The 17,236-nt window shown below is 40.5% G+C and overlaps 1 protein-coding gene across 2 annotated transcripts in view; it reads right to left on the bottom strand.

Annotated features, from left to right (window-relative positions):
* Positions 1-6,546: 6,546 nt before the first annotated feature.
* LOC101466642 (uncharacterized) overlaps positions 6,547-17,236 on the bottom strand; it is a 34,770-nt gene continuing 24,080 nt past the window's right edge. For both annotated transcript variants that reach the window (XM_076889446.1, XM_004556854.4), the window contains exons 7-11: positions 15,984-16,068; positions 10,247-10,309; positions 8,934-8,987; positions 7,632-7,763; positions 6,547-7,530 (exon numbers count right to left, since the gene is read on the bottom strand). The gene's annotated coding sequence lies outside the window, so the exon portion shown is untranslated. The remainder of the gene's footprint in view (positions 7,531-7,631; positions 7,764-8,933; positions 8,988-10,246; positions 10,310-15,983; positions 16,069-17,236) is intronic.

Below are 17,236 nucleotides of genomic sequence, written 5' to 3'. Positions count from 1 at the left end.
AGAACTCAGCTTTCTTCTGCAGCTCAGCTGACCACGGCTTTCCGTGTTAGTATAGTGGTTAGTATCCACGCCTGCACGCTCAATAAGTTTCAACAACTCTGTGTGATGTTTACTGATTAAACTATTCACGGCACGTCACACGAAGGTTTCCAGGGGGATTTGTCTCCTCCCAGTAAGAACTTTCTGCTTTAACAGTCTAACACACATCCCGAGTCTGTGCTGCTCACTGAAGTCCAAACACTTACTTTTATTATACTTTCTTCCCAACAGGCCTTTTATTCCTTGTGATCTTGTTGCTCGTCGTCAAAGTAATGGATGTAATTTAATTACTCGCCAGAAAGTCATTTGTTTCTCTATCATTAGGTGAAACTCGCTGTTACATAATTACCGGTTAACAGTACAAACCTGAGGCCACACACACCAAGACGAATCCTGAGGACACAAACAAAGTTTTCCTTTATTATCATCAGTGTTTGCTCACCTACGAACACAACAGCTGAACGCAGCTCTGCTCCTTCCATGCGGTAAAAACCAAAGTAACGTCCGTGTCTCCTCTCCTCAACATCTGTAAACAGCTCCACCATTTTCCTCCGCCTCCTCCAAACTGAAATCAGCTGACTGTCGCCCACAGCCAGAGAGAAACACGAGTGTCTGTTTTTCTTTCCGTCCGCAGATTATTATCTATCTATTATCTATAATTCATGAGTTTACTTTTCTTTTATTTACTCCAAAGTCTGTGAAAAAAAGATTCTTATTTAAACTAAATTTTAAGGATGAAAAAACCTCTACTACAGTTAAATGAACATTTCAGTAAAAGTGAAAAAGTAATGAATCTGAAATGTACTCAGAGTAAGAAAGTAGAAAGTAGAAAGTAGTTCCTTGAAAAACGATTCTACCACCTATTTCTATGCACAGGTAACTTCTGCTGTGTAAAAAAATAATATTAGCACACCAGAATACAAAAGTTATTCACTTCTAAGTTCTGATGAACGCTCTCAGCTTGAATCTGTTATTTAGGACACTGAGCACCAGCCCAACACAAGCTGACCTGTTTATCCTGAGCTTAACTATCAGCGTTTTCATGGGACTGAATCACACAAAGTTAGTTTGCTTAGTTTGTTTTGCAGATTTCACTAAATGAAAATACCTAATTTATCCAAACACATCATATACAGATCTAAGCTTTAAACTTTAAGTTTGCCAAGCGTCACCGAGCAGTCATTAAATCTAAGCTCTCTTCTTCCTCTCCTGTCCCCTCTTTCTTATCTTTCTCCAGTTTAAGTTTTAAGTTAGCTCTTTCTTTTCTCTCCCTGTGAAACACAGCAGCTGGACCTTTAGCTGCAACACACTGTGAGACAAACTGCACACAAACAGTTTGTGTGTTTGCTGATGTTTGTTGAGCTGATAGAAACGTTTCTCTCTTTATGTTCGATCCTCTTCTGCAGCACTTGCTAGAAGCAGATACCTCATACAGACACTGGCACTGCTCCCAGTGCCAATAAAATGGGATTTCCTTTGTTATCGGCAATGGAGGCTTTCTTCACACTGACAGCTTTACTTTGTCTCCTTGACAGGATGTGATGAGTAGCAATGAATCCCTCAGAAACTGGACCTGATATGTGTAGATGTGTCTCACAGAGAGAAAGAGGAAAAGATAACTTAGAATAGTTTAGCTTCATTATGTTTCCATTATTTTGAACCGTTAAAGCAAACATACTCAGAACATTTGTCTTCACGCATGCTCGATCAGCCTGGTAAGAAAATCCTAAAAAATGGATTTGTTAAAAATGTCACTTTGAAGATGAAAGGTTTCTCACACTGATAACACTACGTTCAAATAAACAGAATGTATTTTGGGGGATATTCAGAAAATCTGTGATCATTTTATTTTAAAGAACACAACACAACCTCAACAGTCTGTAATATATATGACTGTAGCATGTTCAGACACAAGACAAGTGGAACTTTTTGTACTGAAGGTTTTGGTGGCATTTCCTGTTTTCATTGTTCGACTTGTGCTTGAGTTTGTTCTTCAGCAGCTCGTTGTGCCCAAAAGATGTGAAAGGATTTCCTCGCCTGTTGTGGCTTTGGATGAACATATGTAGAAAACAGCAGCGGTCCTCAACCCCTGGACCACGGACCAGTACTGGTCTATGAGTGGTTTGATACCGGGCCGCGAGAGTTGAGGCTCAGCTGTGAAATTTATGGTTTTCAGGGTTTTTATCAGTTTTTAATGTTATTTTTTAACCATTTTTATCGTTAACTCAGTTTCCCTGGGTCTTTTCACGTGTCATGAATAAATCTTTTTGATACCTGTACTGGTTTTATTTTTACTTTAAGGCTGGTCCGTGAAAATATTATCAGACATAAACCAGTCTGTTGCACAAAAAAGGTTGGGGACCGCTGACCTACAGCACACACCAACTTCTACACCACACGAATTACAATTACAGGACTTTAAGTGGCTTATTGGTTGTAAGTGTGGGTGTGTTTGAAGGTGAACTTGTAGTTTATGGTAATCAGTCAGTGGGTGAGAGCTGTATAAATATCCAGGCTGTCACTCCGCTCCTCTGACACTCCAGAGTGAAGCTTTCATTTGCCAGTCTACACTCTCCTTGGTCTCATCATGGAGATTCATATAAACAGAAGAGGAAAAGAAGAACATTATAAAAATATATAAATTTAAAGCTTGATGGTTTGAAAGAGGAAGCTCGAGCTTCTGGGTTGGGGAACAGGTACCTTTACAAATATTCCTGAATACCCCAAACCAGAATTTCATGTGTGTCGTCTGAAACACGATACAGGCCGAGAAGCTTTGTATCAAATAAGCAAGGATGGAGGCTTCAAGGATCCTTTAAGTGGCTCAGAGGATCCAGACAGACTGTCCCTGGTGTGGTGGAGTCTGGCTGTGGCACCAGAGGAGATCCAATCAGCTGAGAGGAGGCTCCTGGAGGAGGCCTTCCCAAACCGGACCGAGGAGCAGGCCCGGAGGCAGCAGAGCTTCCTGGTGGACTTTGCCTCGTCTCCAGCCTTCAGTGAGAAGTCCAGGTATGGATCGTACCGCTTCACCTTCCCAGTGCAGGAGGTGCTGGAACTCACTGACTGATTAGAAAATACAAAAAACAACTGAATAGAAAACCAGTAAATTTTGTTCAAATAAGAAACTAAAACAGAAAAAGACGGTCAAGAAGCAGAGAGGACACCGAATACAATAACTAGGTGTGTTTGTTTATGTCAGCTCCTCAGGTTACTGATTTATAGATTTCTTCTAACAACACTTCTCTTTTTCTGCGCGTCATGCAGGTCTTCAAGACTTCCCTGTACAAACAGGAAGTGATGTATGCTGTGCTGATCCACAGCCAGGATGATGACGAGAACTTCAAACATTATCCCAGACTGCCCGATGATCCGAACAACGTCTGTGCTTACAGAGATGGACGCTTCATCTGGAGACCAGAGGCCATGTGTGAGACACACCGGTAGGAAAAATGATTTCCACCTGTGAGCTTTACCTGCAGCTTCAGTCTCACGTTTCTCTCTCTGAGCTGTGTCAGTGAGGTGTTTTGAAACAGTTTGAAAATCACTGAACTCAATTCTAAATTTTTGCTCTCCTCTCAGGTATGATTGAAGACGAGGAGAACGACCTGGCAGTCGTTGTTCCTGTCACGTTCGTGTCCCTGTTCATGTCGCCCTCACCCTCCATGTGAAGAGCGGAGAGGTACCTTCACTGCTCCTCCTGCAGGAACGTTATTTCATATTTAATCATCTTAAAGCTGCAGCTGTTAGTGGCCCTCAGATAACGGCTGGTTTAACTGGTGAAGAGTCCTCAGGTGCTCAGGATCAGTACAAATTCCACACATTTGAACTGGATGTAAAAGGAATCATTAAACACATTTTATTGTAAATAAACATTTTAACTCACTTTTATACTCTAAATTGTAACAAAACACATTTTCTGACCTCTTTGCAGGTTCCTGTGTTAAACTGTCGTTCACCTTTTTCTCTCTGTTCACTTTCTTGTTCAGGTGCTGAAGTTTGATCCTGATGATCTGATAAAGAACCTCTCGTTCTGTGAGCGTGATCAAAGTGTACCCCATCTGCACCTGGCTTTGATAGTTATGAGGACACTCAAAAACTGGTTACTTCTTTGAGCCACTGAAGAGGTTCCCTTTGCTCGAGCAGAGTTTTAGAAGTTCTGAATCATTTTATTGAGATTAGCTGAGAAAAAGATAGAAAAAATATCAGCAAATTTAAAATTAGCACAAATGCTAATTATTAATTAGTTTCACACTTTAAGACCATTTAAACAGGTGAGTTGTAAAAAACAAATCAACCCCTCCACACTTTTTATTCAGGAGAAAATGATCAGCAGCCAGGTGGGAAACACGTTTTTTCTCATATAAAGTCAGACATGGGACTAGGGCTGGGTTTTTATAATCGATTCATCGATTAAAATCGATTCTGGCTTGGATAAAATCGATTCATTAAAATCCTGAATCGATTTTTTAATATAAATTTATTTTGCCCGAAATGCCAGAATCTCTGGTGACATCTCACAAAATTTCAAGAACCACCAAACAGTAAATGAGAGCAGGTACAGGGATTCTGCACATAGACTTAAACACACAGTGCGACCCGCGGATCAGAATCAGTGAGATGTCGCCTTTCTCACGGTCGGGGCTGAAAGCCGACAGCTCGCTGATTCTGATCTGTCGGCGGGTCCGCGCTTTGTGTTCACGCCCTTTATGAGCCGATTCTAAAGCTGTTACTTTGATGTCTCTCCAAACAATATTGACCGAACCAGCAGCAAAAGAAGATCCAAACTACGCTTCACATAAACATCGTCATGAATTCACTCTGACTTTTGCTGTTTTGCTTCCACTGCCATGCACAGCTCTCTCTCTCTCTCTCTCTCTGTACTTCAAGAACAGTTTCCCTTTCTTCATTATTCGCTTGCTTGTTACGCACCAGTCTACCGTTGCTTACAGGCTGTCGGCCGCTGTTTTTTTCCCTTTTACATTCTTCCGAAAAGAAAACCTCATTTCTGCTGTTCAATACTGAACAAATTTAAACTTTTTAAAATTATTCAAAATGCAAAACGCTGTCTGTAATAAAACCGCTGTAACTTCAGAGGTGATGTTCATATGTTGATTAATGGTTTTCTTTCGTTTTTGATGTACTGCAGAATATTTTTATAAATCCCAGAACAGGAAAACCTTCATGTTTTTCTGTGTTTTATCTTCAGCTACTTTGACACAAAGGCATCTGCTGTGATGCTCACACCTGTGATAAAGTCTTGCGTGTGTCAGCTTCCTTTTTATAGATACAAAAATATGTAAATGTGCTGATCTGAAGTATAATATTTCTGACTGTCAAAATTTCCCAGATTCAAATCGAACCGAATCGAATTAAATCGAATCGTGGATCGAATCGATTCGGGACCTTGTGAATCGGAATTGAATCGATTCTAGAAATCAGTGACGATACCCAGCCCTACATGGGACTCACTGCTGGAGCCTCTAGTGGACATTAGAGGAACTGCAGCTTTGGTGCTTGAGCTTCATCTTTCAGTTCCTGCTCGCTGTAAACATGCCCTCATTTTTTGAAGCCAGGACAGGTGAAGCTAACAGTTTCTCCTCTGTCTTTTCCTCCTCTTCAGAACTCTAAAGTGGAGGAAAAAAGACCCTGACATGATTAAATGGAGTCTGAAGCGAGACAGCAGCTTCAGTTTGAACTCTCTGGGTTCTGCAAACTTTTCTTGTTCCTTATTTTTAAGAGACCAAACATAAAACTTCATGTTGGTGTGTTGAAAGCACTGAAAGCGTGTGAATTTCATGTTTTATATTGTAATCTTTAGTCATGCTGAGGCTGTCTGTGGGGCGATCGTACTTTTATTCTCCTTTTTCTGAGTGAGAGGAGCATCAACATGCTGCCAACAGGTGGAGGTTGTAAACAAGGATCAGTCAGGAGGAAGGAACTCAAACTGTTTGACATGATTTTAATAGTTGATTAAAGGTTAATTTAATAAACTTAATAAAGAGAGAATGACTGTCCTCCAATGCAGAGGTCAAACTTTTACCAAAATTTCCTCTGTGTGTCTGTGAGCTCGAACTCCTCCCAAACCCATCAATAGAGAGGCAGAGGCAGACTCTCGCTTCGGCCACTGAGACACAGGAGGATGGTTTTGATCCGCCCAATGAGACGAATTTACAGCCTTCTGATGAGTGAAAAGTTTGAAATCGACCAAGACAGCTTTGCAGACTTTCCAGAAATACACAAGTACTTACCAGCTGCCCTGCAACTCAGTGTTTCTGGTGCCCTCACCACATTCAGGTGTTTTCCCACTTAAAACATCACTCTTTCAGATATTTTTGATGAGCCCAAAAGCCATTCATTCCCCCCCAAAACTCAACGTAGCTCGCTAAACCACTAATCTCACTTCATAGGTCACCCCTCAGGTGTCACTTTACCTGTGATAGTAACTCCCAGCATGTGTAGGTTTGATCTCTGCTCCATGTATGAAACACACATAAAGAAATCCACAGCGTGAGTTCAATGATGCTTTTATTGTGAAACTAAAGAATAGAAAGAAATGAACCCGAGTAAGTTTACAGTCAGTTATCTGTGTCTGAATCTGGATTCAGATTCAGATGAAAAATAAGGAAACATTCCTCCACAGCACTGACACACATTTTATATCAAACTAAATCAGCTGTTTACATTTTTATCATGATAGTCAGATTAGGTTTAACATCTGTTAAGAGTTTAAGAAAAACACCTGCATGATTATCAAAGAAGAGAAAAAAAACTGTTGGATTTTGCTCAACTTAACAGGAAAGACTCCAGTTAAAAGCAAACATGTGGGCCAGCAGTCACCAAAATAACAGACTGACCAACACAGGACAGTGGAGCCAATAAAAAACGATGCCGTTTACCAACTTATAGAAAATAGTCAGGACCTAATGGAGGAGCAGCACTTTATGAAGAGCTGACTCGAAGAAAGGACAAAGAGAAGAGAATCACTGAGCATTTAACTGGATGTATTTGAATCAAAGATAACAAGAAGAAGTAAATTATCTGAGTCAGTAGAAACAAATAAACACAAAACTAGAACCCAACCAGAAAGAGAGAGAGAGAGAGAGCAAGAAACTGATTCCAGCAGGTGATTTACTTCCTGTTTTACTTCTAAAAATGGCTAAGCTCCGCCCACAGTGGACAGTCTAAACAGGAAGCGTTGGAGCTGTCACACCTCTCACATGGTGAAGATCAGATGACCACTGAAGGTGGTGTGATGATTTTGATTGTCATGTACCCTTGAATTAGCCCAGAGACGCACAAACACCTGATCTCCAACCTCTAGAAGCAGTGAGGCTCCATTAGAGGCGCTCACAGAACCAGATGTTGGTCTTTCATATGCTATAAATATGTGTTCTCCATTCCTGAATAACACACCACTTGTCTCAACGTTTCCAGATCCATATACTTTCCAGTCAAAGTGGTAGACTCCTCTCACTGGTGCAGTGAAAATACCTGTGGGACATTTGTTTTTGTTCTGTTAAATCATCTGTTAGAACATCTGGAACATCAGCCTGACATCAACATAGCTGAGAAGTGACATTCAGTGTTATTACCTGTGTGTGGGTTGTAGGCATTTCCAATGTTCGTGACAACATGTTTGAAGATCAGAGTACTCTGAGTGTTAAAGGGTCCAGTATCTGCAGCACCTTGATCCAGCAGAGAGGCTGAGAAAGCCACCTGTTTGACTGAGAGAGAGAGAAATGTCATTATTTTTAACTTTCTGTTAAAAAGTGACCATGACAAAAACTTTAATCTACAATGAAATAAATTTTTGACAGCTGAAAGCGTTTCATTGTCACAGAAGAAATCAAACTCTTTATGTTAGAATAAAATTGTTAAATGTTGCCAGGCTGTATGATCAAAGACGTTCTCCTGTTTTTAACACTCTCCCCAGCCTGTTGAATGGGTAATTAGCTATAATGTTTAACTACAGGCACATCCTATGTGAAGGTTCTGTTTCTGTCCTTATTTAGTGAGGATGTTTACTTCCTGCCATTTATGACCTCTCCTGTGTCTGTGTGTGGTGAGACCATTACAGGAATTAAGCCATATACTGGGTGAGGGAAGATGACCCTTTTGTGATCAGCAGGAAGTCACACAGAAACACCCACATTCACACATACTCACTCACGTGCACATACATACACAAACACATGCTCACACATACATACACATCCACTCAATGCCTTAAGTTTATGACGCACCATAGGGGGGTTTACAGTGGGTGCTTGTGTAAACTGTGTGTCACAGAATAAAAGGCTGCAGGGGAAGCTGGGAGGGCAGAGATCCTGTCGTCCGGCTCCCCTCGCTAGCATGTGAAAATCGATCGATCGCTGCTCTGTCTTGCATTCTTCACGGGAATAAGTCTGAACCAGTAGGCCTGCTGAAGTGCAGACCCAACACTTTATAATCCACATACTGTGTCACCAGGTGGTCAGTTAGTTTGAACTTTTACCCTCAGATGTCATGTGGAAGAAATAAAAACATTGTTGGTACTAAAGTTGCCCCTGTGAATGAACTAAAGACATTCAAACACAGTAGCGCCACCTTGTGGACAGATTTATAGCACTAACGTATGTTAAGCCACCAGAGTTGCTGACTTCTGTCTGCAGGTGGCGCTACAGCACAAAAGCAGCTTCAATTGTTCACAGAAATGAGAGTTTGAGCAGTGTTGTGTCTTCAAACACTTTGTCTTTAACTGTATCAGAGCAGGTTTTAGTTTCAGTGTCTAACATTAAGACATTCAAACATAAATACTAATCTAGTAAATGTACAATTTAAGATCAAACATTATTAATAAAAATATGTCATATATTTCAAAGTATTATTGAAATGATCAGATTCCCACACAGTACCTTGTAGTTCCTGCTTTACTTTGTTGATCTCGGTCTCCAGCTTTGCTACTTGTTCTGATAAAAATGCAAAAAATAAAGGAAATCTCACTGACAGCACACAGTGATTCACATGTTCTATCCATAAGTAAGAAAGTAACAGTGATTCTCATGCTGTTCATGCTATACTGAGCGATTGTCTCCTCCTCGTCCCCTCATCCTCCACCTCACACACTGCAGAGCTGCAGGACCACACCTCCTACAGGTGCTGTGTGCCCATAGACTGTATGTAAATGATGGATGTAACCACGCCACTGTCTGTTCACTTCCTTAAGGTGATAAACTGTATGGACTCGTACTCATGTAGCACCTTTTTACTGAGTTAAGCAACCAAAGGATGGCTGATGGCTATAACTATGCAGCTGTAGCTCTGTTGGTTGATCTGGTGACCCCTGAGCCAAATGGCTACAGGGGCGTGTGTTTGATTCCTGATTATGTAGCATAGTTCATACACACATAATTACCCAGCAGTTGAGTAGAGGTTGCTGGCTTCTGTCTTCAAATACAGATTCAAATGTTCACAGAAATCAGGCCCAGATTTGCTAAAACAGCCTGTGAGTGTAATGGTGAGACAGTTCTAATAGGTTTGGTTAGTTTTAGCTGTGTTTTCTGAACACTGGTGCAGTCAGTTCATTACCTCCACAAAGGAGGTTATATTGTTGGATGTGCTTGTGTGCATGTCATTCTTTGTGTCTGTAAACACGACAGCTCGAGAAGTTTAGATTCTGATAAAACTTTGTACTGGTGTAGAGTGGAGTCATTCACTTTAACTCAGTGTTATTTGTGTAGCGCCAAATCATTAAAAAAAGTTTCCTCAAGGTGTTTTTTTCTTGTAAATTAAAGTCACTACACTAAATGTTAAGTTTACATTAAAAGATGGTTTTAGATTTGGATATGTGTATAAGTACAGATCATCCACTCTTAGCTGGAGGTCCTAGTTGACCGATGAATACGTTTAATGGTGATCTCCAAAATCTGAACATTGAGTCTGGCTGTCAGAGAGCTGTTTGGGAGTCTGTTTTAGAAAGGGTGAATGCAGACAGTGTGAAAGAGTGCTCCACTGAAGAAATTTTAAAAAGGTGACATGATCTCAGACACACAAAGTTAATGAGACTGTTTGAGGTCCTGTGGATTAAAGACCTGTAACTGAGCAGTCGTTTGTACCTGAACAGGTAACTGTGGTCGAGGTTATTGATTCCCTGGATAAATTTGAACATGTGCCAAAAATATACACATTTTAACATTTCTATAGAGATGATCAGATTTGCACACAATACCTTCTGACTGCAGCTTCAGCTGGTCGATCTCAGTCTTCTGTCTCTCCAGCTTTGCTTCTTGTTCTGAGAAAAACACAAAACAAAGAAAATCTCACTGACAGCACACAGTGATTCACATGTTTTTATCTCTAGTGCTGCTTTGTGATTATTTGACTCTGCTAAAGGTGACTGTGTTCATCCTTCCTCCCATGGATCATGACACTGACCACACCACCAATTAAATCCTGATCATCTGGAACACCAGCAAGACACTCTGGACTTACCTAAAAGTATTTTATTCCAGAAAACATGAACTGACCCTGGGTGGTTCCCCGTAACCTTGGTTATAAAGTTTGTGGATTTGCAGATTACTGAGTTTCTGAGCTTCCTGTTACAGAAAACATGCTCCGTTTCACATGGAGGGTTTAAAAATACAGGGCTTCATCAGTTGCTTCATCAGTTGCTTCATCAGTTGCTCCCAGGATGTTTATGAATCCTGGTGTAATTCTTTATTAAAGATGCTGCTTTACTTAAACAGCACCCTTCAGCAAACAGAGACTGTTAAAAGTCCGCTTGTTTACTGTACCTGTTTAGACTACGTTACCCATGATGCACCTCGGTATTGTACTTACTTGCATTCCTGTGTGTGTGCTTACCACGTGGTTATTGTAAGATAAGAGTGATGCTTGTTTAGCTTTATCTGTGTTATTTGCTAAGTAAGAAGCTAGTCCAGTTGCTATCGCTAAGATGCGGGTTTTGGGCTACTACAGGCAGCCTTGGTTTCAGCCCATATTTCCTTTAATATATGACTTCCTGTTATATATTAAAGGAAAGCTAGTTGTAGGTGGCTTTAAGTACTTGCTATGGTTATTATCTGAACTTGAAGAGTTAACAGCAGGCAAAAGACTGTGCAAATGACCTATAACACTGAAGGGTCAAGCAGCAGCATGTATGAATACCACTGATGGAACATGAGCTTTGAATTACAAGCTGGGAACTTAACCAGTGACATGATTGTTTGAAGGCACTGGATGTGATATTTGCCATGCTGGGAGTTAACCTAAAAGAAAAGACTGAAAAGATCAACAGAGAAGAAACAGAGAAGAAGAAACAGCTGAGTGGGGCCTGTGTTTGCTGGAGATTTGAAGGCCAAACAGGAAACTGTGAGAGGAGGGACAGGGACCAGTGAGAGGTCAAGCCGGACGAGGTCGAGTGAGAGCATACAGGATATAATTGGATTGAAAATGGAGGCTGAACTGGTGGAGGGTTAGAAATGTCCAGAGCATCATAACAGAAAGGTAAAAAAAAGAGAGAGAGAGAGATAATAACTACATGAATGAATAGAAAACACACATACACAAATTGTTACATGTGAAATTATTTTTGGAGAGAATCAGAAGTGAGATAGTTTGAATCCACAGCTCCACTGCACAGACATTGATTAAACCTGGCTAATAACACACACACATGCAATGAAAATCAGCTTGCCATCTTTTATTAGTGTTAAAATAGGGTGAATTTAACACACTCAAACCCAGAAGTTGAGGAATAACTCAGGGAAGTTCCACGACAATAGAGTGATTTTTGTGAAAAGGAAAAAGTGATTAAAGCTTAAAGTAGTTTTTAGAATAGTGAATTAGAAGTGCTCTTGGACAGATTGATCAAAACAAGTGATTACTGTAGAAAGAAATAAAAATAATTCAATAATGTGGTAATGTTTAAATATGCATTTCTCTTGTCAGGGTAACTTCCTGAGATATGACTCAGTATGCAAAGTAGCTGAAATGAGTGGTGACGAAGAAGCTTGCTGTCTGGCTGTGTGTCTGAGGCTTCTTATCCGAAGTTTAGAATTTAGTGATGATAGATTGTCATAACATATTTAGAAAGGGCTTAATGAGAATACCAATGGTGTGCAAAACTCTGTGGCTTTTAAGAAGATTTTCTGTGTATTTAGAAGGTGAAATGATGTCAGTTGACTTTAGAGTGTAAGGACGCTGAAGAACCTGAGGCAAAACTTTTCTGTGTTTAAGATTTTGAGGTTGTTGTTTTAGTGATGGGTTGATTCGGTTGGTTAGGTTTGGGTAGTTTTCTTATTTTAATAGAGGGAGTTTTATTAATCATGGACATGGTTAGAACTGGGCCCTTTAAAATTGTAACAGTGCACTTAGAGAAAACCTGTCAGGTGATTATGTTTTGTGTTTTGATGAGCTACTAATCAGCTCTCTTTTTCTCATTTTTGTCCTAAGCAGGCCTGCAAGATTGAATTAACGGCGCTAAAAAATTTCCGGCAGAACAAATAGAAGGTGACCTTTTCCAGATTACAATGGGCTGAGGAGAAGGCTACCTGTGGGGACCTGATCAGGTTGTAAGTCTCTGTCTAAAAGGATTGCAGTCAATCAGTCCAAGAGCATAAAGAACCCTTTTCCTAAAAAACAAAAAACAAAATAAAACAAATGAATGAGCTCATGTTGCTGAGGGTGGAGAATCTGATTATTTGCACGGGAGTCTCCACTATCAGCAATATCTGGTGTGAATGTGTGTGAGTGAATGTGTGTGACTGGACTGTGACTGGACTGACGATGTGGACTAAAGGTTTGACTGACTTGACACTGAGACAAAGACTGGACCAAGGTTAGGATGAATAAATGTGAACAAACAATTTACCATGCCGGCAAGAGAAAGGGGATGCTTTGCTGTGCTTTGCTTTGCTTTGCTTTGCTTTTGGCCGGAGCAGGAGGAGGAGAGAGAACGGAGGGGAGACTGAAGGTTCACATAAGAGTGTGGCGCTGAAAACGTAATCTTTTGGCTGCTAATTTCGGGTTGCTGATGTTTGCTTTAAAGAAAAAAAAGAAAGAAAAAATTCTGTTTTATTGACTGGGTTTAGATTATGGTATCATATTATATTGTTGGGGAAATGCCAAATGCTAAAGGGGAGGAAATGTTTGATATAACTCAGGTTACTATTAACAAAAGCAGGCCACTGTAGAAGTCAATTAAATTTTATAGAAGGAAAACAGGTAGAACCAAAGCAAAATTTAGGAATTATATAGGGGATTGGTAGACTTGTTACATTAAAATGTAAGTTATGGAATAACAAAGACTGGTACCAGTGACCGAGGTTTTTCCATTTAAAATAGTAAATTATTAAATGAATTAAAAGGAAAACAACTGGTAAGGGTCTGTGATACTAGCTGCCACTGGACAGAAACAGGAGCAAAGTAAGGAAAGCAAACTCATTTTGGTCAGCTCTGATAAATTCAAATTAAAAGTACCATGACACTCAGAGGATCAATGTGAAGTTGAAATACGGGAAATTTTCCATGAAGCACATGACTGATAACTGTTCTGATTTAAGTTTTCTTTCTTATAACACAGATTGGATCATAAGGGGGGGAAACTGAGTATGAAATGTGAAATTCAGGTTAACACACAGGTTTTGTTTCTTGGAAGTTCCAAGGATGCAGGCTCTTGATGGAGCCAGGAGTTCAAAAGATTTGACATGGTGATTAAATTGATTTTATTCCTTAACACAGGTTTGCAGGCCCAGAGCAGATATACCTGAGAGGAGGATCGCTGAGGTGTTTTGAGAAATAATATGACTAACCTTTTTCTTTTAATTTCCTAAGCTCTGGTGAAGCATTTTCAGTTTGTGACACACAAGAGGTGTCAAAAGGGGGAATTTTAGGTTTAATTTGAGATAAGGGGCTTCATGACCATTTTATGACATTTTGGGTGTTTGATACTTTGGGTATGGTAAAACTCACGCATAAGTAATTGCTCATATGCTTAAGCTTAACTGATTGAAAATCTCTGACTTGGGTTGGATGTATTTTAGTAGAATAAGCGTTTGTAACCATTTTCTTATACATATTGCATGTTGTGCTCATTAAAAGAGTTGATGCTCAGTCTATTCAAGGTCTTAAGCTTCGTTTGGCGCGATGTCCCGACGATCTATTGTGTAAGTGACTTGGAGCAATAGAAGGTTAAACCGCACACACGCTTACAAACACAAATGATTTAAACATAGGCCAGGCCGAGGGCCTGGAATTCATTTAGCTTCTAACTGCATTTGAGCTTGCCTAGTAACAAGTGACAGAAGAAGAGTCAAGAAATTGTAAGTCCCCAGGAATCATAAGGAAGGTGAAACAAATTGCCATGTATGGAAGAATGTGATAGAAAGAGGAACGTCGCTGTCTGTTTTTATGCTGATATGCTGATGGTGTGTATCTTACCCTGGGTGTGTTTAATAAAATTAAAAGTGTTGCTCACACACATAAAGAACATTAAGATTAAGTAAAGGTTAAGTAAAGCTAATATAAAGGAGTCTTGGTCGTTGTGTCCTTGGGCAAGACACTTCACCTACTGGTGTTGGCCAGAGGGGCCGATGGCGCGATATGGCAGCCTCGCTTCTGTCAGTCTGCCCCAGGGCAGCTGTGGCTACACCTGTAGCTGCCTCCACGAGTGAATGAATAGTGGTATTGTAAAGCGCTTTGGGTGCCTTGAAAAGCGCTATATAAATCCATTATTATTATTATTATTATTATTATTATTATGGCAGCCTCGCTTCTGCCCCAGGGCTGCTGTGGCTGTGGCTGTAGCTTGCCTCCACCAGTGTGTGAATGAATAGTGGAGTTGTAAAGCGCTTTCAGGGTCTTGAAAAGCATTACATAAATGCATTCAAGTACACACCTACACAGCATGTAAACAAACCGTGAACAAAATCCACAGGATATAAAAAATAAATGATTGCTGGTAAGGGTCTCTATATATTAGTATTTACCAAGGGTATGTTGTGACGTACCTTCAAAATTACAGTGATCCGTCGCTATAACGCGGTTCACCTTTTGCGGCCGCATTGTTTCGCAGATTTTTTTTAGAGCAATTTTGCTATTTTGCTTTTTTACAGTGCATTGTGTTGTGCATCCTGATCGGCTGTAGACCGTTGTCGATCCTCCGTGCAATGTTTTGCACCGTCAAAGGCACCCAAAAGGCAGAGGAAGATAACCATCACACAACAAGTGGATTGCTGATTCACTGATGTCGAATTCTCTGGCATCTGCTGTATTCCCATGTTCTGGATCTAAAAACAGGGTTTGATCTTTGGTTTCTTTCTGTAATACTGGACCTATTTTTCTACAAAGGTTTGAACTTTGAGAGTTTAAACAAGAGAGAAAAGTGTAAAAAGTGTGTAGTGAGGGGTTTAGAGCCTTAAAACATCTATAATAATTGTAAAAAATAAAGTTGACTACTTCGCGGATTTCATCTATCGCGGGTTATTTTTAGAACGTAACGCCCGCGATAAACGAGAGACCGCTGTATACAAATACTGGGAAATATAAAATTTGAATCCTTTCTCTCTTTTGCTCTGAGGCGCGGGTGAAAAAATATCGACAAGTCGATGAAGATCATCTACAGATATATTCGGTAAATGCCCAAGACAGTTTGAGAAATGTAAATCACCGCTTGATTCATTCATTTGGTTGACTTGTTTTGGAAAACTGGACCGTAAACAATATCACACCGGAAACGAGCGCTCTACAGGAGTTTCCCCACCGGACATAACGCGCACATAGTCTATTATCCTCAAATAGTAATTATAATAATAATAATAACTTTCTAAAGCACATTTCAAGAAAACCAAGTACACTTTACAAAAGAGTTTAAATGAATGTTTGTCATTCTGAATATCGATGAAGTGACATTGATGTGTCTGTACCACAACAGTGGATCTTATTCACTACCTGACATGATACTGTACCTTGAGTCTGTTTTTCCAGGAATGCCGTCCTCACTTTCTGTTCAGCCAGTGAGGCGGTCAGCTCTCTCAGCACAGCGTGGATGTCCTGTGGACAGGGTTGTTGGTTTGAAATCTGCTGGTCAACAATTTCATTATCTGCCTCTGTCTGATTTGTGGAAACAGAGCAGACCAGAAGCAACAGCGAGAAAAACACCATGATCTCCATTCTGTCAGTGAAAACTCACCCGTATCTGTGTCATCTGCAAACCTGACTGACTTTTATATTACACAGTACAAAGGGGAGGTCACGGTATCATTCGATTCAGTAACCCTATGATAACTGAGGGCATAAAATAATTCTAGTAAATCAGCAACTAATGTAATCTTTATGACTTCAAGACAGACTACAAGGAAAATGTAACTGTCAATGATTGTTAACACTAGATTTACTGAACCTGCGCAAATATGCATAATTTCCCTGAACCTAACACCTCCTAGCACCCCGATGAGATTTTCACAGGCCTTCAGCTCCATTGATCTCCTGCTTTTGTTGTGCAAATACACCCTCCACCAACCCCAAACCAGGAGAGATTCAGAAGGTCTTTCCTTCCAATCGTTGTCACACTCTACAACCAATGTTCCCTCTAAGCTGCGCGCGTGCGCAATTGCGCACTGCTGGCACGGTCTCTGCGCACACAAAAAAGATCTAACCTGAATTGAAATTAAAATAAATACGTTAACAATTCTGTTTTGCAGTGTTAGTCAGTGACTGGCTGCTCCCATATGGGATTAGAACGATGCCACCTTATCCCACAGTCCAGCCAATGATGCGATTCACATTCGTATATACGCAGCTAATCAACGTCGCTGACAGGCTACACAGCGTCCTTATGTGCCGACGCCGGTGTTTTAGCCAGCAAAGCGGCTGATGTGGAGTGAAGCCACGTTAATGACAACGTGTACAACCATCGGAGATGTGAGCAGGACAGACGGAACAACTGACGTAAAAAGTGTGGACTTTATACCAGTTTTTAAATTGTGTTGATCGGCCACGTAAAACCAGAGTTATGATAAAAATATCTGCAATGTTTGTTTCTTCTTGAATACTGTCGTTGTTTATATTTACGTTTCTTATATTTAAGAAACGGTAAAAATGGTGTTTTATAGGGAAAACGCTCGAAAGCCTGTGAGCGAAAACAGCACCCCCCCCCCCCCCCCCCCCCCCCCCCCCCACACACACACACACACACACGCACACTTACCCCACCCTTTAA

The sequence above is a fragment of the Maylandia zebra genome, linkage group LG10 (genome assembly GCF_041146795.1).
Source record: "Maylandia zebra isolate NMK-2024a linkage group LG10, Mzebra_GT3a, whole genome shotgun sequence".
In the NCBI taxonomy this organism is placed as follows: domain Eukaryota; kingdom Metazoa; phylum Chordata; class Actinopteri; order Cichliformes; family Cichlidae; genus Maylandia; species Maylandia zebra.
This window is presented reverse-complemented; position numbering and strand designations above follow the sequence as displayed.